The sequence below is a fragment of the Heterodontus francisci genome, chromosome 5 (assembly GCF_036365525.1).
Source record: "Heterodontus francisci isolate sHetFra1 chromosome 5, sHetFra1.hap1, whole genome shotgun sequence".
Taxonomy (NCBI): domain Eukaryota; kingdom Metazoa; phylum Chordata; class Chondrichthyes; order Heterodontiformes; family Heterodontidae; genus Heterodontus; species Heterodontus francisci.
The window spans coordinates 122,800,042-122,822,053 of NC_090375.1; the positions used below are offsets into that span (position 1 = coordinate 122,800,042).

The 22,012-nt window shown below is 43.4% G+C and overlaps 1 protein-coding gene across 10 annotated transcripts in view; it reads left to right on the forward strand.

Annotated features, from left to right (window-relative positions):
- The window catches only part of LOC137370030 (ATP-binding cassette sub-family C member 9-like), a 363,176-nt gene that overhangs the window by 331,828 nt on the left and 9,336 nt on the right, over positions 1-22,012 (forward strand). The window lies entirely within an intron of this gene.

Below are 22,012 nucleotides of genomic sequence, written 5' to 3' on the forward strand. Positions count from 1 at the left end.
TGCGACAGTGGATACTATTACCATAAAATGTTTCATATGACGAGTGATCAGCCTTGCCCATGGATCCTACCTGAGCTCTCATAATCCCAAGAACACAGAATCATCCAATTATAGAATTTTATATCACAGATGAGGCTGTTCAGCCCACTTGTGCCTGTGCCAGCTCTTTGAAAAAGCTCTCTACATGGCCCCATTCCCTTGGTCTTCCCCATACTCTTTAAATCTTTTTATCCACTATCTTTAAAACAGCTGTTATGGGTTCTGCTGCCACCACTTGTTCTGTTAGGGCATTGCATGTATCAACCAAAAAGTCTCCTAACCTCTCTCTTCATTCGTTTAGTGCTGACCTTAAATTATGTCCCCTAGTTACTGACTCGCAGGCCAGTAGAAATATTTATTCCCTAGTCAAATTTGTAATTTTGAACACCTCTATCATACCTCCCATTGGCCTAATTTTTAAAATTCATTTTCAGGGTATCAGTATCGCTAGCAAGGTCAGCATTTATTACCCATCCTTAATTACCCTTGAGAAGGTGGTCGAGCTGCCTTTTTAAACCACTGCAGTCCATGTGCTAAAGGTACTCCCACAGTGTTGTTAGGTAGGGAGCTCCAAGGCTTTGACACAGTGACGGTGAATTTCCAAGTCGGGATGTTGTGTGCCTTGGAGGGGACCTTGGAAGTGATGGATTTCCATACACCCGCTGCCCTTGTCCTTTTAGGTAGTGGAGTTTGCAATTTGGGAGTGGCTGTCAAAGAAGCCTTGGCGAGTTGCTGTAGTGTATCCTGTAGATTATACACATTGAAGCCTCGGTGTACTGGTGGTGGAGGTGATGGATGGTTAAGCTAGAGAATGAGGTGCTAATCAAGCAGACTGCTTTGTCCTTGATGATGTCAAGCTTCTTTAGTGCTCTTGGAGCTGCACTCATCCAGACAAGTGCAGAGCATTCCATCAGACATCTGACTTGTGCGATATAGGTGGTGAAGAGGCTTTGAGGAGTTGGGAGATGAGCCACTTGCCATTGAATACCCAGCCTCTGACCTTCTATAGCAGCCGTGGTGTTTATGTGGCTACTTCAACTGAGCTCCTGGTTAATGGTGAGCTCCGGGATATTGATTGTGAGGGATTTGGCGATTGTAATGCCAGAATGTCAAGAGGAGGTGGTTAGACTCTGTCTTGCTGGAGATGATCATTCCCCTGACATTGTATGGCATGAATGTTACTTGCCACTTATGAGCCCAAGGCTGGATGTTGTCCAGGTCTTGCTGCTTGTGGGCATGGACTGCTTCATTATCTATGGAATTGTGAATGGAACCGATCACGGTGAAATCAGTGAACAACCCCACTTAAGATGGGGAGACAGTCGTTGATGAAGCAGCTAAAGATAGTTAGACCTAGAATACTGCCCTGAGGAACTCCTGTAATGATGTTCTGGGGCGTTGGTGATAATCGTTCAGCAACCACAGCCATTTTCCTTTGTGTTAGGTATGACTCCAGCCACGGGCGAAATATCCACCTGATACCCATAGGTTTCAGTTTTACTAGGCTCCTTGATGCCACACTGGATAAATGGTAACTTGATGCCAAGGGCAGTCACTCTCACCTCACCTCTAGAATTTAGCTCCTCTGTTCATGTTTGGGCAAAGGCTGTCCTGAACTCTGGAGCCGGGTGGTCATAGCAGAACCCAAATTAAGCATCGGTAAGCAGATTATTGGTAAGTATGTGCCACTTAATAGCACTGTTTTATTTTATTTTTATTTAGAGATACAGCACTGAAACAGGCCCTTTGGCCCACCAAGTCTGTGCCGACCAACAACCACCCATTTATACTAACCCTACAGTAATCCCATATTCCCTACCACCTACCTACACTAGGGGCAATTTACAATGGCCAATTTACCTATCAACCTGCAAGTCTTTGGCTGTGGGAGGAAACCGGAGCACCCTGCGAAAACCCACGCGGTCACAGGGAGAACTTGCAAACTCCACACAGGCAGTACCCAGGATCGAACCCGGGTCCCTGGAGCTGTGAGGCTGCGGTGCTAACCATTGCGCCACTGTGCCGCCCTACTCTTTCCGTCACTTTGCTGATGATTGAGAGTAGGACGATAATTGGCTAGGTTTAATTTGTCCTGAATAGACAGAACTTATCTGGGCAAATTTCTGCATTGTCACATAGATGCCAGTGTTATAGCTGTACCAATCAGCCTGGGTAGAGGTGTGGCTAGTTCTGGAGCAGAGGACTTAAACACTGTATGCTGTTTTCTGGGCCTTTAACCTTTACTGTCTACAGTGAACTAAGTTGTTTCTTGACATTACATGAAGTGAATTACAAGAGCCCCAATTTCTCCTCACAACAAAAGATGTTGATAACATCTTAGTGAATCTCTTCTGGACCCTCACCTTAGCCTTGATATCCTTCCTAAAGTGTGTGGCCAAAATTGAACACAATATTGTAACTGTGGCCAAACCAATTAATCTAGATTGATACAGCCCGTCGTGTCCATGCTGGCACTCTGCAAGAGCAACTCTGCTAGTCCTACTCCCTCATCCTTTCACTGTAGCCCTGCAGGTTTTTTCTCTTCAGGTGCTTATTCAATTCCCTTTTGAAAGCCATGATTGAATCCGCCTCCAGCACACTCTCAGGCATTGCATTTCAGGTCCTAACCACTCGCTGCATAAGCTGTTGCTTCTCTTGCCAATAACCTTAAATCAATGTCCTTTGGTGCTCAACTGTTCTGCCAATGGGAACAGTTTCTCTCTATCTACTCTATCAAGAACCCTCATGATTTTGAACACCTCTATGAAATCTCCTCCGAACCTTCTCTTTTCAAAAAAGAACAAACCCAGCTTCTCCAGTCTATCCACATAATGAAATCCATTCCCATGAATCTTTTCTGCACTCTTTCTAAAGTCTTTATGTCATTGCAATGTGATAATGACCAGATAATCTGTTTTTGTGATGTTGATTGAGGGATAAATATTTGCCAGGACACTGGGAATAACTCCCCTACTCTTCTAATTAATGTCCTGGGATTTTTTACGTCCACCTGAGAGGGTAGATAGGGCCTCGGTTTAACATCTCGTCTGAAAGATGGCACCTCCAGGAGTGCAGTGCTCCCTCAGTACTGCACTGGAGTATCAGACTTAATTCAAGTCCAGGAGTGACTCGACCCCACAACCTTCTGACTCAGAGGTGAGAGTGCTACCAACTGAGTCAGAGTTAACACTTTTAATTCACTTATAAATTTAGATAAAATCAGTTTTATTATAAGAGTATAAGAAATAGGCACAGGAGTCAGCCATATGCCCCCTTGAACCTGCTCCATCATTCAATAAGATCATGGCTGATCTTCTACCTCAACTTCACTTTTCTGCCCTATCCCTATATACCTTGATTCCCTTAGTGTCCTAAAATCTGTCAATCTAAGTCTTGAATATAACTCAAGGAATGAGCATCAACGGCCCTCTGGGGTAGAGAATTCCAAAGATTCACAACCCTCTGAGTGAAGAAGTTTCTCCTCATTTCAATCCTAAATGACCAACCCCTTATCCTGAGTTTATGATCCCTAGTTCTAGACTTTCTAGCCGGGGGAAATAGCCTCTCAGCATTTACCCTGTCAAGCCCTCTTAAGAATTTTACATGTTTCAATGAGACGACCTCTTATTCTTCGTAAAATGTGGTGCCCGGAATTGGACACACTGCTCCAGTTGATGCCGAACTGTGTTTTATAAAGGTTCTTCATAACTTCCTTGCTTTTATACTCTATGCCTCTATTTATAAAGCCTTTTTAACCACCTTCTCAATCTGCCCTGCCACCTTCAATAATTTTTGCACAGGTCTCTCTATTCCTGCACCCCCTTTAGAATTTATTTTATATTGCTTCTCCTCATTCGTCTTACCAAGATGTATCACTTCATACTTCACTGCATTAAATTTCATCTTCCATGTGTCTACCCATTCCATCAACCTGTCTATGTCCTCTTGAAGTTTATTACTATCCTCCTAAGAGTTCACATGCTTCCAAGTATTGTCATAAGTATGTGGCAGATGGATTGAAAGGTGGGGAATTGTGTAACAACTGTAATGTGGGGATGACATCTCAGTCAATCTGGAGTCTGATGAGTATCCGCATACGGGTAGTTTTTCTAAAGCAAAGGGATCCCGGATGCCTCCTTCCTTCCTCCTCTTATTCCTCATCTTCCTGGTGCCAAGGCTGTGGCTTCATGTTAGCAAGGTTGTGGAGGATGCAGCAGATCATCACAAACTTGGAGACATGCTCCAGTGAGTACTGGAGGGCTCCCACCGAGCAGTCCAGGCAGTTGTTTCAGGATTCTGATGGTTTGCTCCACGACATTCCTGGTTGCTTCATGGCTTTCATTGTCGGAGTGCTGTCCTCGCAAGGCCAGGTGGCGGAGGGGAATGATGAGCAAGGTATAGAGTGGGTGCTCCTTATCAGCCAGCAGCCAGCCTCTGGTTCATCGTGATGGGCCAAAGATGGCCAGATGTGGCCTGGCCAATAATTTTGCAGTTTTGGACTTCTGTGATTTGTCTAGCAGTTACATTACCTCTTTGCTTTTGTATTTGCTATCATTATTTTCAAAACCTGGCCTTCCACGTGTGTTCTTAAGAGCTACATCAAATTGTCCTCTCATTTTTGAGGATTTGTATATCTGAACTCCTAAGTCTCTCTGCTCATCTACAGAATATGAAAGATTTGATTTAATTTGCAGAATTTTTGCACTCTTTACCTCCCACCCCCCACCTCCACCCCTTTTCCCACCGTCTGGTACTACAGCTCTAATATGTTATTAGACTTCGAACGGACATGTAATTTCCATGTTATTTTCCAGAGTCCGCCACATGAGCAATGTGGTCCAGTCAACCATACAAGCAGTTGTAAATACTGCAATGTCAAATACATTTTATTTACAAATTTGGATTTTGAACTATTTTTGATGCTTTTGTGAAATTTGATCCTGGAAAGTATAGGGATCGCAACAATACAGCTGTCTTTAGCACCTCAAAGATGCTGTACCAGGTATTTCTACAGTCTGCACATACTCAGTTTAGGTTTTTTTGAATAATTCCAAGATTAGCAGTGATGTAGGCCTTTGGAATCTTTTCTGTTAATGGCTAGATTACAGCTGTCTGATTTTTCTTTTAATTTAAAGCTTCAGCATCTGTCAGGAAGCAATCTTCATCAATTATTTTTGGGCTGTATTGAGTCTCAAAAGGAAAAAAATATAAATCATCCTAATCCACTTTATAATGCTCTTCAACATGGAATCCAAAATATTTCTTTTAAACTACCAAACTACTTTTTGTGGCTAAGAAGGCAAAGTTTCTCCTTAACAAGTCCTGGAGGAAGTTCCACCCAAATCGATAATAGCAGTGTCAGAGACTTTACATTTGTCACGTATGCACATGTTCAAAGAATGTAGCCTTTACTTCAACACATCTGTTGTAGACTGTGGGGTACATGTACAGACCAAGCAAGACCCTAGAGCAATAGTCAGCACTTTTCAAATGAGTTGTTGGAATGAAAATTTGTGATTTATATGTACAAGTTGTATTTCAGTACAGATTTCACACAAGTTCTAGCCAACTATTTAATTTTTATAACCACAAAAAAGTGAAGACAAAAAGTGAGATCTATTAGCAAATCATTGTGCACCTACAGGATTGAAACAATCAATCTTTTAAAAAGAAAGATTTGTAATGATATAGCTCTGTTCATGTCCACAGGGTGTCCCAAAGGCCTTAACAGACAATGAAGTACTTGTTGAAGTGCAGTCGCTGTTGTAATATAGGAAATGTGGCAGCCAATTTGTGCACAGCAAGCTCCCACAAACAGCAATGTGATAATGATCAGATAATCTGTTTTTTTGATGTTGATTGAGGGATAAATATTGGCCAGGACACTGAGGATAACTCCCCTACTCTTCTGCAAAGTAGCATCATGGGACCTTTTATATCCACCTGAGAGGGTAGATGGGGCTTCAGTTTAACGTTTCATCAGAAAGACGGCACCACTAACAGTGCAACACTCCCTCAGTACTGTACTGGAGTGTCAGCCTTAATTTTGGGCTCAAGTCCTGGAGTGACTCAAACCCACAACTTTCTGACTCGGAGGCTTGAATCAGAGTTGGCACTTTTAATTCACTTATAATAAAATTGGTTTTATAGCTTTATATATTATAGATTTTATAGAATTTATAAGAGCATAAGAAATGGGAGCAGGAGTCAGCCATATGCCCCCTTGAACCTGCTCCGGCATTCAATAAGATCAACATATGTCCTTCCTTATACCAGATCACTTAGGAGGTAGCTTTGCATATGTTGAACAGCTAGCGCTGAGAAGAGAGCTGAGACCAAAACCATGAGAGCTGAGCAGAAAATCAGATAGAGTGGCCAGGAGAACAGGTACTACCTAGGCAAAAAAGTAGGTGGGAGAGTTGGGGAAAAGGAAGAGTTAGAACAGTTAGTGCTTAGCAGAGACCTGGTGGGACAAAACCATGAAAGCTGGTAGAGGTGAGCAGGTTGCTTGAGAAATGCTTGGTGCGGCCGTGAGAGCTAGTAAATCTATAAAATTCATCAGGGTTTTATGGCTATGAGCTCAAATAGAGCGGAGCAGAAAATTAAGAGAGGGGGTAACCTCAACTTTGTAGGTATTGTTATGACCGAGGCAAGAGGAGTGCACTGTCTTTATTTAGTTCCATTCTACACAGGTCACAACATTTATTTAAATGTTTACCCAGTTACCGATATGGCCAATTATATACTCTTTTTATTTCAGAATAAAATCCATCAACCTGGTTTCTTTAATAAACAACAAAATTATCAATTTATTATAAAACAAGACATATTCAGTAAAGATGCAAAGCATTAACACAGATTGAAATATAAAAGTTCCCTTCTAACTTAGCACAACACACACACACACACTGCTTAAAGAAAAAATAAAGAAGTTTTCTTTGCAGAGATCTTTTTACAAAAAAGACAAAAAAATACTTTGGCCAAATACTTGTTAATTCTTGAAGGAAAAGGATAAGATAGGGAATTATATCAGTTGTCCCTTTTCTGGTGTCCCAATACTCGTAGACAGCTGTCACTGGGATCTTTTTGGAGGAATTCTCTTCAAGCGATGTCTCTTCAAGGGTTAGTCTGGCAGGCTTTCCAGGAGAAATGCGGCATCAGAAGTTTCAGCTATCACACACTAGATTCTCAGGGTTTCTCAGAGAGGTGGAGAAAAGATGAACTGATGACTTCTCTCTCAGCAGGCTGACAACCCCTCCCCTCCCCCCGCTCCCCCACAATTCTCAAAACAAGCCAAAACGAAACCAACTCTTGACCACCATAAATCTTGACGTCATTTCTTTGTAAACAGCTCCCATAGTCAGAAGGCACCTGCTGTTTACTTAACTGAAGACATGTGACTTCCAGTAAGTGTTTTTAAACAAAGTCCTTCCAGTGACCTTTTTTAAAAAAACAAAGTCCAGCATCGACGGAATCAGTTCAGTCCTCAAAGGAATCGATTTCCACAATTTTAAAACATGAATCCTCACAAAAATTTAAAAATTGAAGTACTTTCATAACAGTAACCTCTATCTGGATGCCAAGCAGGGCAGGCTGCATGCTCTCACCATCATCTGCAGACAACTTTGCTTTGACAACTTTACTTGGGCAGACAGTTCATGCCTTCAGATGCTTCTTTTCCAATGACAGCAGACCAGATGGTATTACCAAGGAATTCAAGTTCCTAACTAATTATAAGAATCACAGTATGTTATTCTGTCAGTGGCATTTCACACCGACAAGATATATCCAAAAGCATGTCCAGGCCTAATCACACCTACCAAGCAGTGACAATGGGAACAGTCTTCACATATCTAGGACAAAAGAGAGCCAGATACAGAGCTGTGCCATTTGTTGTAAGGAAACCTGCAGCTACCATGCAGCATAGCACTAGTTTATCCAGTGACAATAGCAGTCAAATGGGGCCAGAAACTTGGCTCCTCCCTCATGCAGGCATACTGCAATGCAGAGCTAGGGGGGAATCATGTCAGCTTTGCTCCATGGCAGGATTCTTTCCTCCGCTCATAGGATTGGTGGGATCATGCCCCAATCCAGGGATTTGCACACATAATTTAGGCTGACACCTCAGTGCAGTACTGAGGAAGTGCTTCATTGGACTGAAATTCATGGTGCTGCCGCTGGATGTAAACAACATCGCAGAATATCGTGGCAGCTCATTTAAATAGCCAGGGCGGACCACCCACGCTGATGACATGGAGGGGGTGGAATGTTCATCCCTGGCGATGGTATCAAAAGCCTTTGCGCAGGCACTGACGCCATTTTTTAAAGGGCTTCGAGTCCTTCCATTTAATTAAAATATTTATGAAGAGGAATGTTACAAAAAAATGTTAAAACATTTAATTTGCCCCTCTCCCACCCCTCCAATAAACATGCAATGCATTACTTGCCGTCTCCCACCCTAAACACTTCCCTGCCCACCTGACCTTCACTCCCAACCCCCCAAAGTTCATAAACTGTGCACTGTAACCCTTCTCACCATCCCCTACACCAATCAGATGAGTTTGACCCCGATTCCCCCATCCTGCAATGGAAAACCTACCTGCTCCCTCCTCCCCACCAGTGTTCCGCCTCAGATCCCCAGACGGGGATCTAAAAGTGCAGGAGTGCCGGCCACCAGCACAAATATTGCTCTGGGATGGACAGCAGGAGCGCGACGGGTCATTAATTCAGGTATTTACATTAATTTACATATTGAAATTGGGCTCTCATCACCGAGTGGTGGGGGAACGCTGCTACGAGGCCTCGCCACTGCTGGCAATATGGGGCCCGGCCTTCCCAGTGTGAGGTCTGTGGCGGGCCTCTCCCGGATGCATTTTCCAGCACCCCGCCTGCCACGACTCCTGACGTTGGGGGGTTTGTAAAATTCAGCCCATTGTACTGTCAGAAGTGTCATTTTCGGTTGAGGCATTAAACCGACACATGTCTGTGTGTTGATGACGACATGAAAGATTGCATGGCATTCTTTGAAGAAAAGTTGGGGAGTTCTCCTGATGTCCTGCCACTATTGATCCCCCAGCCAACACCACCTAAACTGATTAACTAATCATCTGTTAGCAGATTAACATTGCTGTTTGCAGGATTCTGCTTGCACAAATTGACTGCCATGTTACCTACAAGGCAACAATGACTGATTTGCAAAAGTAATTAGAACCATAGAATGGTTGAAGCACAGAAGGAGGCCATTCGGCCCTTTGTATCCTGTCAGCTCTCTGCAAGAGTTACTCAGCTAGTCCTGCTCCCCTGCCCCGCAAATTTTTTTCTGTTCAGATGCTTATCCAATTCCTTTTTGAAAGTCATGATTGAATCTGCCTCCACCACCCTCTCAAGCAGTGCAAAAGTTTTTCCTTGTGTCACCTTTGCTTCTTTTTGCCATCCACCTTAAATCAGTGTCCTCCAGTTCTCAACCCTTCCACTAATGGGAACAGTTTCTCTCTGCTCTGTCCAGACACCTCACGACTTTGAACAACTCTATCAAATCTCCTCTCAAACTTCAGCCCCAGCCTCTCCAATCTAAGTAACTGAAGTTCATCATCCCCGGAACCAATCTTGTAGATCTATTCTCCACCTCTCCAATGCCTTCACATCCTTCCTAAAGTGTGATGTCCAGAATTCAACACAATGCTCTAGCTGAAACCAAACCAGTTTTTATAAAGGTTCACCATAACTTCCTTGCTTTTTGTAATAACAACAGAAAATGCTGGAAATACTCAGCATGCCAGGCAACATATGTGTAGAGAAAAACAGGGTTAACGTTTCAGGTCCATGACCTTTTTATCAGAACTGTGAAAGGTTAGAAATGTAATAGATTTTGAGCAAGTGAAAGGGGGGAGGGAAGAACAAAAGGGAGGACCTGTGATAGGGTGGAGGTCAGGACAGATTAAATGACAAAAGATTTCATGCTACTAAGCCAAAGGGACAGGTAATGGGGTAGGTAAAGAAACAAAAGATGTGTCTGGGCGAGGTGTGACTAGCAGAATAGCAACCATCCAAACACAAAGTAAAGGGATTAAGAAAGAAATAAGTTGGGGGGTGGGGGGTGGGGGCAGAAAGGACCAGCAAAAAAAAACACAAAAAAAGAAAAATAATGGAGGAAGAGATCGAAACTTATTGAACTCAATGTTGAGTCTGGAAGGCTGTGAAGTGCCCAGTTGAAACATGAAGTGCTGTTCCACGAGCTTGTGTTGAGCTTCATTGGAACACTGTAGCAGGCCAAGGACAGAAAAGTTAGAATGGAGGTTGAGATACAGAATTGAAATGATAAGCGACAGGAAGCTGGGGTCACACTTGTGGACTGAACAGAGGTGTTCTGCAAAGCGGTTACCTAATCTGCTTTTGGTCTTCCCAGTTTAGAGGAGACCACATCATGAGCAGCGAATACAGTATACTAAATTGAAAGAAGTGCAAGTAAATCGCTTTTTTACTTGGAAGGAATGTTTGGGGCCTTGGATAGTTTAGTATCCGGACCTGGGTGACTTATCCACCCTAAGCATAGCCAGCCTTACCACTACCTCCTAGTTCTCAATTTTTCCCCTATCCATTGCCTCTACTTTCTCCGCTTCTACCAATATTTTGTCAGATTCCTCTTCGTTAGTAAATACCGATACAAAGTACTCATTAAGTATTCAGTCTTGCGCTGTGCCTCTAAGCATATATTACCCTCTTTGTCCATAATAGGTCCCACTCCACCTCTTACTACTGTTATGACTGATGCTGGAGGAGTGCACTGTCTTTCTCTAGTTCCAGTTCTCCACAGGTCACAACATATGTTTAAATGTTTACCTAGTTACCGGTACAGTCAATCATATACTCTACTCTATCCCAGAATAAAATGTACAAACCAGGTTTCTTTAATAAACAACAAAAATTATCAGTTTAGTATAAAACAAGACTTATCCAGTAAAGATGCAAAGCATTAACACACAGTTTGAAATATGAATGTAAATAGATATTCCATTCTAGATACCCAACACGCGCACACACACACACACACACACACACACACACACACACACAGGTTAGATGAAAAAAATTAAGAAATTTTCTCTGCAGAGGTCTTTTACAAAAAAAAAAGACAAAACGAATGCTTTGGCCAAATACTTGTTAATTCTTGAAGGATAAAGGATAAAACATGTTGTGTCCTAAATGACATGCAGTCTGGCGTCCGAGTACACATAGACGGGTCATTGGGATCTTTTCTGGAGCAGTTTTTTTTCGGGGGCGTCAAGAATTAATCTGGCAGGCTTTTTAGGAGCTTCTCAGGAGAAATGCGGCATCAGGGATTTTAACTATCACACTGGAGTTTTGCAGGATTTCTCAAAGACGTGGAGAAAGAGGAGATGGGTGTTTCTTTCAGCAGGCTACAAACCCAACTGACATTCAAAACAGTCCACACCCCAACCAAAAAGTCAAAACCTCCTGAGCACCATAAATCTTGACATGACACTTCTCTGTAAACAACTCTCCCAAGCCACCAAGGCTTCTGTTGTTTATTTAGCTTAAGGTTTGTGACATCCAGTAAAGGTTTGTTTTCAAACAAAACCTCAAGTGTAAATGAATCCATCTCCTCAATTCTAAAACACGAGTCCTCAAAAAACAATTTAAAAAATGGAAGCACTTTCATAACACTACCTGCTTACTATTTACATGCCAGTAGAAGATTTTTGGGTTCACTTTTATGTTGACTGTCATTCTATTCTCATATTCTCTCTTTGCCAGTCTTATTTTCCTCTTCACCTCCCCCCTCAACTTATTTTCTATTTGGCCCAATTCTCACTTGAAGAATTTACCTGACGTGCATCATACACCTTATTTTTGTGTTTCATCATCATCTCTATCTCCCTTGTCATCCAAGGAGCCCTGTTTTTGGTTCCCCTACCTTTTGCCCTTGTTGGAATGTACCTATGCTGTTTCTGAAGAATCTCTTCCATAAAAATAACCCATTGCTCCATTACACTTTTTCCTGTCAGTCTTTGGTTCCATTTTATCCTGGCTGGATCCCTTCTCATCACATTGAAATTAACCCTCTTCCAATGTAGCTGTTCTACCTTATATTGTTCCTTGTTTTTCTGCATTATGAGTCTAAACCTTATGATATGATGATCACTCTTACCCAAGTGCTCCCCCACAGACACTTGGTCCACTTGGCCCACCTCATTCCTCAACACCAGGTCCAGCAATGCCTCCTTTCTAGTTGGACTGAGAACGTTCTGATCAAGAAAGTTTTCCTGAATGCAATCCAAAAATTCCTCCCCCTCCTTACCCTTTACTCTAAAGTTATCCTTATCGATATTTGAGGATAAAATCCCCCAATATCACCACTCTCTTGTTCTTGCACATCTTTGTGATTTCTCTGTAGATCTTCTCCTCGATCGATCTCTCTCTCGCTATTTGGAGGCCTACGGAATGCCCCTACGAGTGTGCTCATACCCTATTTGCTCCACAGCTCTAACCAAATGGATTCTGTCCTTGCTCCCTCAAGGATGTCCCCTCTTTCCCACACTACAATATCTTCCCTAATCAGTACTGCCATCCACCTCCCTTTTTCCTTCTCTACCTCTTCTGAGTACTTTATATCTTGTATGTTAAGTGCCCAGTCCTCACCATTTTTAAGCTACCTTTCTGTTATTGCCACTACTTCATATTCCTATACTGCTATTTGTGCTTGTAGCTCACCAACCTTATTCACCACACTTTGTGCGTTTACACACATGCATTGTAATTCTGTCTTTGCATTCCTCATAGCCCTTCTCAGTCTGCTCCTAGCAAATACAGAACTATTCCCTTCTCTAATACTGTCCCACACACTCATATATGCACCTTATTCCTCTTTTCTACTTCTATATGCTGGTGCCCATCTCCCTGCCAAATTAGTTTAAGTCCTCCCCAATCACTAGTGAATCTCCCTGCGAGAACATTGGTTCCAGTCCTGTTGAGGTCCAACACGTCAGTTTTGAATAGCTGCTTTCTGCACAGAACTGGTCCCAATGCCCCAAGAAACTGAAGTCCTCCCTCCTACACCACACTTCAAGTCACACATTGATGCTCCCTATCTTCCTATTTCTACTGTCACTAGTGAATGGCACTGGGAGTAATCCAGAGATTACTACCTTTGAGGTCCTATTCCTTAACCTCCCTAGTTCCTGAAAATCTGACCGCAGGACTTCAGTATCTGCCCTTGCTATGTCATTGGTACCAACGAGTATCACAACTTCTGGCTCACTTCCTTCCCCCTTCGAAATACTCTGCACCTTCTCTCTGACATCCTTTACCTGGCACCAGGAAGGCAACCCACCATACAGGACTCACGATGATGGTTTACAGAACTGCCTTCCTGTCTCCTTGACTATAGAAACTCCTATAACAACTGCATTTCTGGACTTTGCTGCTTCCTTCTGTACAGTTCCTTGCCCTTTGGTGCCATGATCTACACTCCTTCAGGGTATCGCCACTCCCAGCAATCTCTAATACTAAGTACCTGTTTGAGAGTGGCACACACTCCTGCACCTCCTGCCTCTTCCTAGTCTTCAGACAGCCAGCCACCTAGTATCCTGAACTCTTATTGCCTGTGGACTGACCACCTTCTGGAAAGTACAATCCAGGAAACTCTCACCCTCCTTGATGCTCCGCAGTGTCTCCAGCTCCAGAGGTCCCCACATTTTCCCACTGCTATGCCATTTTGCCTGTGGCAGGAAAATTGGCAACTTGGACCTCCTCCAGGAGGCCAACTGAGCCACATGTTGCCAATTAAAAGTCACTTCCCACCTAAGCGGGCATTTTACCTGTGTCAGGAAGGTCTGCCACAGCATGAAGAGAACACTGAGTGAAACCTGGCGGCCTCCTAGCAGGCTCCAGAGGATGGGGGGGGGGGGGGCCTCCTTTTATGGGTAATCCATGGCCACCTTTGCCCGATTGTCAGGGCCTGCTAGCCGCCAGCCAGGCCTTGGTATTCCTTCAACCACACTTACCATCCATTGAGGCACTCTCTCCCTGCAACTGCAGCCTCAGCAATAACCAATGCTAGCGGTGGCGCTGCTGAGCTGCCAGCCCTCTGATTGGGGCGGCGGCCCTGGCAGCAGCCACTTAGTTGGTCCCGCTAGCCACTGAAGCGGGGTTTCGGACCTGGTGGCGGGACTTCAGTCATCTCCATAAAATTCAGTCCAACGATTCAGGTCTGACCTTTCTTCAGAACTCCATGATGCTCTCATTCTGCAGCAGTCACATCTCCCATGGATCTTCATGCCTCCAAACTGAGTCAGCAGGTGGCTAATGGGGGACCAGGGCTACTCTGTAAGGACATGGCTGATGACACCTGTGAGGGGCCCTACCACTGATGCAGACCAGAGCCACTTGAGCATGAGTAGTCATAGAGTAAGCCATTGGGTTGCTGAAGATGTGATTCAGCTGCCTAATCAGATCTGGGGCACCCTTCAGTATGTACCAGCAAGTGTGCCCAGATTGGTCGTGGTCAGCTGTGCCTTGCCTGGGGCCCCTTTAAATAGCAATCCTTCAACTGACAGGTGCAGTTTGTCATCACATCTGTACTCTGGTCAGGAAACTTGGAAGCGGGATGCTAAAGCCATGGCAATGTTAAAAGATCACGGCAAAGCCCACTGCACAAATTATTGGGTTCCTGACCCGTTGCTAGCCCACAAAACCCCTCCCCCCCACGCTGCAAGTGAGTCAACAAGGTAAAAATTCTGTCCATTATTTTGTTTTCCTCTCTACAGATGCTTCCTGACCTGTTGAGTACTTCCAGCAATTTCTGTTCCTACGTCAAAACTAATCCATTGACGGTAATGCACTTTAGGACATTAAGTATATAAAAATATATATAATATATAAATTAAGCTGTTCCTTCCAGTGGTGTTGTGCAGTTGCACTGAGAGCAACCTTTTTCATGATGACCTCATATACCAGCATTTCCACTTCCTTGACCCTGAAGGCATCTTGACCTACAACCAGTCTTTCGAAAGGTTTTCAGAACCTTTGTCCCAATATTCTTAAACTCCTGTTTAATCATCCTCTTCTGTCTAAATTTCACTTACAGCTTTCCAATCCTATGATTACTGTATTTCCTGTACCCATTCAGGTCTGCACTTGAAGTTATGTAAAAGGTTTTACACAACTTTGGAAAATTGGATACAAGCACCATATTACTATCTGAAATAGAACTGAAAATGCTGGAAATACTCAGCAGGTCTGACAGCATCTGTGGAGAGAGAAGCAGAGTTAACATTTCAGGTCTGTGGCCTTTCATCAGAACAAAGTCTGTCAAAAACATGCCAGAAGTGGGGATGTTCGCTGATGATTGCACAATGTTCAGCACCATTCACGACTCCTCAGATACTGAAGTAGTCTGTGTAGAAATGCAGCAAGACCTGGACAATATCCAGGCTTGGGCTGATAAGTGACAAGTAACATTTGCGCCACACAAGTGCCAGGCAATGACTATCTTAAACAAGAGAGAATCTAACCATCTCCCCTGGACATTCAATGGCATTACGATATCGGAATCCCCACTATCAACATCCTGGGGGTTACCATTGACCAGAAACTGAACTGCGGCGAGTAACTCACCTCCTGACTCCCCAAGGCCTGTTCACCATCTACAAGGCACAAATCAGAAGTGTGATGGAATACTCTGCACTTGTTGGTTGGCTGCAGCTCCAACAACACTCAACAAGCTCGACACCATCCAGAACAAAGCAGCCTGCTTGATTGGTATCCCATACACAAACATTTACTCCCTCCACCACCTATGCACAGTGGCAGCAGTGTGTACCATCTACAAGATGCACTGCAGCAAATTACCAAGGCTCCTTAGACAGCACCTTCCAAACCCTCAACCTCTAACACCTAGAAGGACAAGGGAAACAGTTGCATGGGAACACCACCACCTGCAAGTTCCCCTCCAAGCAACACGCCATCCTGACTTGGAACTATATCTCCATATCTTCACTGTCGCTGGGTCAAAATCCTGGAAGTCCCTTCCTAACAGCACTGTTGGTGTACCTACCCCACATGAACTGCAGTGGTTCAAGAAGGCAGCTCACCTTCACATTCTCAAGGGCAATTAGGGATGGGCAATAAATGCTGTCCTAGCCAGTGACCCCCATACCATGAATGAATTTTTTAAAAACTAGTCAATCAGGTCTTAACTATCCCAATAGTGAAAAATCTAGGCTGTTTTGTCTGAGCCAGCATGCTGACTAACTGAATGTGTTGCCTCCATTTTAAAGTAGTAACATTTTAGCATATTTTAAACAAAGAGCTAAAGAGGGTGAAAAAACAAAAACCATGGACAAAATTCAATTTATTTTACATCTTCCAAAGTAGTTTCCAATTTCAAAAATAAAAATCACTGCCTGTGTGCTATGTGATTGAAATTAGAAATGGGAGAATCAATAAAGTTTAATCTCATTAAAAGTTGTGATTTAAAAACACTAGTGGTAATCATATGAATAAGGGAACATGAATATTTATTCAGATCATAGCTGATCTGCACCTCAACACCATTTATCCACCGTTGTCCCATATCCCTTGATACCCTTACCCAACAAAAATCTACCAACTTAATCCTTGGAAATTTCAATTGACCCTTTTAAGAGATCAAGTTCAAGATTTCCACAGAGACGTGGTTACAGGGTAACTGGGAACTGAATTTTCAAGGATATCTGTCATTTAGGAAGGATAGGCAAAAAGAAAAAGGAGGTGGGGTAGTGCTCTTAATAAGGGACAAGATCAGTACATTAGTGAGAGAGGACCTTAGGTTGAAGGATCAAGATGAAGAATCAGTTTGGGCGGAGCTAAGAAAGAGCAAGGACCAGCAAACATTGGTGGGAGTTGTTTATGGACCACCAGACAGTAGCAGTAATGTTGGGCACAGTACAAATCAGGAAATTAGAGGTACATGTAACATGGGTAGTACAGTAATAAAGGGTGACTTTAATTTGAATGGATAAACCTAATCAGCACTAGTGCTGTGGACGATGAATTCCTGACGTGTGTACGAGATAGGTTTCTGGAGCAGTACTTTGAAGAACCAACTAGAGATCAGTCTATTTTAGATTTAGTATTATGTAATGAGAAAAGGCTAAATAAGAACCTTGCTGCAAAGGAGTCTTTGGGAAATAGTGACCATAATATGATAGAATTTTACATTAACTTTGAAAATGATATAGTTCATTCTGAAACTAGGGTCTTAAATCTGAACAAAGAAAACTAGAAGGTATGAGGGGCAAGTTAGCTATGGTGGATTGGGAAAATACATGAAAAGATTTGACTATACAGGCAATAGCTAGTATTTAAGAAGTATTACAAGGTCTACAACAAACATACATTCCTCTAAGACCCAAAAACCCAACAGGAAAGATGAATCAACCATGGCTAAAAAAAGAAGTTAATGATTGCATTAGTTCAAAGCAAGTAGCTTATAAGGTTGCCAGAAAAAGTGGTCAGCCCGAGGATTGGGAGAAATTTGAAATCCAGCAATGGATGGCCAAGAAACTGATAAAGGAAAAAGAGAATATGACTGTAAGCTAGCGAGAAGCATAAAGGCAGACTGTAAAAGCTTCTTTAGGTAAGTGTAAAGGAAAATATTAGCAAGAACAAATATGCATCCATTACAGGTGAAGACAGGAGAATTTATAATGGAGAATAGGGAAATGGTGGAGAAACTAAACAATTATTTTGTGACTGTCTTCATGGAAGACACAGAAAATCTCCCAGAAATACTAGGGAACCAACAGACTTGTAAAAGCATAGAGAAAATTAGTATTAATAAAGAGGTTGTACTTGAAAAATTAACTGGATTGAAGGTTGATAAATCACCTGGACCAGATGAGCTGCATCCCAGAGTGTTGGAAGGAGGTGGCTATAGAGATAGTGAATGCATTGGTGGGTATCTTTCAAAATTCTATAGATTCAGGAAGAGTTCCTGCTGACTGGGAAGTAGCAAATGTAGCCGCACTATTTAAGAAAGGAGGGAGAAAGAAAATGGGGAACTACAGACCTGTTAGTTTAACATCAGTAGTTGGAAAAATGTTCGAATCTATTAAAAAGAATGTAATAACTGAACACTTAAAAAAATTTATGACATGATTGGGCAGAGTCAGCATGGATTTATGAAAGGTCAATCATGTTTGACAAACCTGTTGGAGTTTTTTGAGGATATTACTTGTGGCATAGACAAAGGAGAACCAGTAGATGTGGTGTATTTGGATTTTCAGAAGTCTTTTGATAAGATCCCACACGGGAGGTTAGTAAACAAAATTAGAGCACATGGTATTGGGGGTAATATACTTGTATGGATTGAGAATTGGTTAACAGACAGAAAACAGAGAGTAGGAATAAACGGATCATTCTCAAGATAGCAGGCTGTTACGAGTGGGATATCGCAACCATCAGTGCTGGGGCCACAGCTGTTCACAATCTATATAAATGATTTGGATGTGGGACCAAATGTAATATTTCCACATTTGCTGATGACACAAAACTAGGTGGGAATTTAGGTTGTGAGGAGGGTGGAAGGAAGCTTCAAGGAGACTTGGACAGGCTAAGTGAATGGGTAAGAACATGGCAGATGGAATATAATGTGAATAAGTGTGAAGTTATCCACTTGGTAGAAAAAACAGAAAGGCAGAATATTTCTTAAATAGTGAAAGGCTGGGAAGTGATGTCCAAAGGGACCTTGGTGTCCTTGTTCATGAGTCACTAAAAGCTGGCATGCAGGTACAGCAAGCAATTAGGAAGGCAAATGGTATGTTGGCCTTCTTCTTCTTTGGCCTCCTTATCTCGAGAGACAATGGGTAAGCGCCTGGAGGCAGTCAGTGGTTTGTGGAGCAGCGCCTGGAGTGGCTATAAAGGCCAATTCTAGAGTGACAGGCTCTTCCACAGGTGCTGCAGAAAAATTTGTTTGTCGGGGCTGTTACACAGTTGGCTCTCCCCTTGCACTTTTGTCTTTTTTCCTGCAAACTGCTAAGTCTCTTTGACTCGCCACACTTCAGCCCCGCCTTTATGGCTGCCCGCCAGCTCTGGCGAACGCTGGCAACTGACTCCCACGACTTGTGATCAATGTCACAGGACTTCATGTCGCGTTTGCAGACATCTTTAAAGTGGAGACATGGACGGCCGGTGGGTCTGATGCCAGTGGCGAGCTCGCTGTACAATGTGTCTTTGGGGATCCTGCCATCTTCCATGCGGCTCACATGGCCAAGCCATCTCAAGCGCCGCTGACTCAGTAGTGTGTATAAGCTGGGGATGTTGGCCGCCTCGAGGACTTCTGTGTTGGAGATATGGTCCTGCCACCTGATGCCAAGTATTCTCCGGAGGCAGCGAAGATGGAATGAATTGAGACGTCGCTCTTGGCTGACGTACGTTGTCCAGGCCTCGCTGCCATAGGGCAAGATACTGAGGACAAGGGGATTTGAGTACAAGAGCAAAAATGTCTTACTGCAATTTTATAGAGCCTTGGTGAGACTGCACCTGGAGTATTGTGTACAGTTTTGGTCTCTTTATCTAAAGAAGAATATACTTGCCATAGAGAGAGTGCAATGGAGGTTCACCAGACTGATTCCTGGGATGGTGGGATTGTCTTATGAGGAGAGATTGAGGAAACTGGGCCTGTATTCTCTAGAGTTTCAAAGAATGAGAAGTGATCACATTGAAACTTACAAAATTCTTACAAGGCTTGACAGGGTAGATAGGATGTTTTCCCCGGCTGGTGAGTCTAGAACCAGGGAACATTGTCTCAGAATAAGGGGTAGGCCATTTAAGACTGAAATGAGAAGGAATTTCTTCACAGAGGGTGGTGAATCTTTGGAATTCTCCATACCAGAGGGCTGTGGAATCTCAATCATTAAGCATGTTCAAGAAATCAATAGATATCAGGATACTAATGACATCAAGAGACATAGGGATAGCGTGGGAAAGTGGTGTTGAGATAGATGATCAGCCATGGTCTAATTGAATGGCAGAGCAGGCTCGATGGGCCGAATAGTCTACTCCAGCTCCAATGTTCCATTACCCTTTGTGTGAAAAAAATTCTCCCCAATTTCACTCCTAAATCATGGTTCAGCCTCCAGCCCTGCAAAGAACCCGAGATAAGATACTTCCCTGACACCGAACACAGTCACCCAACTACTTAGATGATAGTTATGGTAGCATGCAGCCCAGCAATACCATTGACAACAGATCTGCTGACTTTAAATCAATGTATAGACTTCCTTTTAAAATGTAATTTAAGCAGTTCGGCTCCACTTTGATTTTAAAATCATCACCGCTACTAAAATCAAGGCTGAAGAGTGTGCATCAGGATTGCTGGAGGTGAGTACATATAGCTTTGCATTCAGCTCTATCTGGAGGTCACATCATTCTCCAACCTGTGGGAGAACTCTGCTCTGAAGCAAAAATCTTTCTGGTAGCCCTGACTCCCATTAGTCTGTCATTATGAAAATTTAAGCCTTTACTGTATTCCCGTCCATATACCATATTCCATTTCCAGTTTCTGCTCATGCTGTGTCAGAATTATCCAGGTTAGTTTCCAGGTTTTTCTTGTGTAGAACTGCCTCCACTTGCCAATTTTCCTCTGACAAGCTTTCAAGGATTGTAAATTTGCTTTGTAGGGGGAAATGGGTCACAACCACCATCCTACAAGTTTTGTACTGTTGGACAGAAGATTTTGTCAATTCTAATGCAAAAATAGAACTTCAGTAAACATGCTGCTTGCATCTTCTATGAACAGTAAACAAATACAAACACAGTTGCCTCCAAATTCAAAAGCATTAAATATGGGAGATTAATTAAACTGCCTTTTAATCCACAAAATGATATTTTCACATAATATTTATGGAGTGTCTCCTGACAATGCAGAGCATGTGCAGAGCGATCGCCAGCATCATCAGTGTGTCCGAACATTTGCCAGAATGGGTCCGCGCATGCGCATGTCAACATAACCGCATAATGACATCACCATGTAATGACATCCGAGTGTTGCCTCATCCCTCAATCACCGCTGCAATCACCGCTACCATTCCCCCCCCCCAACAGTATCCCATTCATCCCCTCAATCGCCACTTCTCTTCCCCGCTCCCTCCCGCTGTTCTCTCCCTGCTTGCCGCTCCAGACTGCTCGCCACTCCATCCCACCGATCGCTCCCACTCTCCCATGCCTGACTACTCACTGCTCGCTTCCTGCCTCGCTGCTTCCCTCCATTGCCGCTCGCTTTCCCCCCTCCCCCTCCCCCACGGCTTCTCTGGGTGCCGAGGTGGGGAAAGAGCAGTGAGAGGAAATGGTGATCGGATGGAGTGGCGAGCAGTTGGGAGTGACAGAATGCAGCGGTAAGAAGGCGAGAGCGGGCAAGAGAAGCAGCAATCACAGGAGGTGGCGAGATACTGTTGGGGTGGGTGTGGAGGCGGCGATCGCGGACATTGAGGGGTGAGGGCATTTGGGTTCAATTTGCTATTTTGTGTCAAATTGAGCAGCGCCATTTTTATTACTGGCAGCTGCCTGAGATGTTGTAGACAGAGGTTAACATCGATGAAGCTGCATTCGTGCATGTGCCAATACTGCGCCACCTAGTGGTTGTATTGTCAGCAATAGCAGCCTAATATTTAACCCCAACAGACATGGACACAAAAACAGACAGAAATGAGGTTTATTGAAAAAATGTAGCATTGTAACAATCTTATCTATGTGGACTATATATTCAGGGTGTTAGTTCCACATTAATTATGAGTGATACCATCGGATGGAAGTACATTTGGCCTTTATGTTCTCTGAAAAGCAGATAAGTGGTAAATCAGTTTCCAGTGAAAACAGTGCAAGTTCTGTTTGGCCATTGCATTGCTGTGACATAGGCAGTGAAGGGTTACACCATGGGCTGTAATGCTGCTTCAGTTGTGTTATTCACTCAATT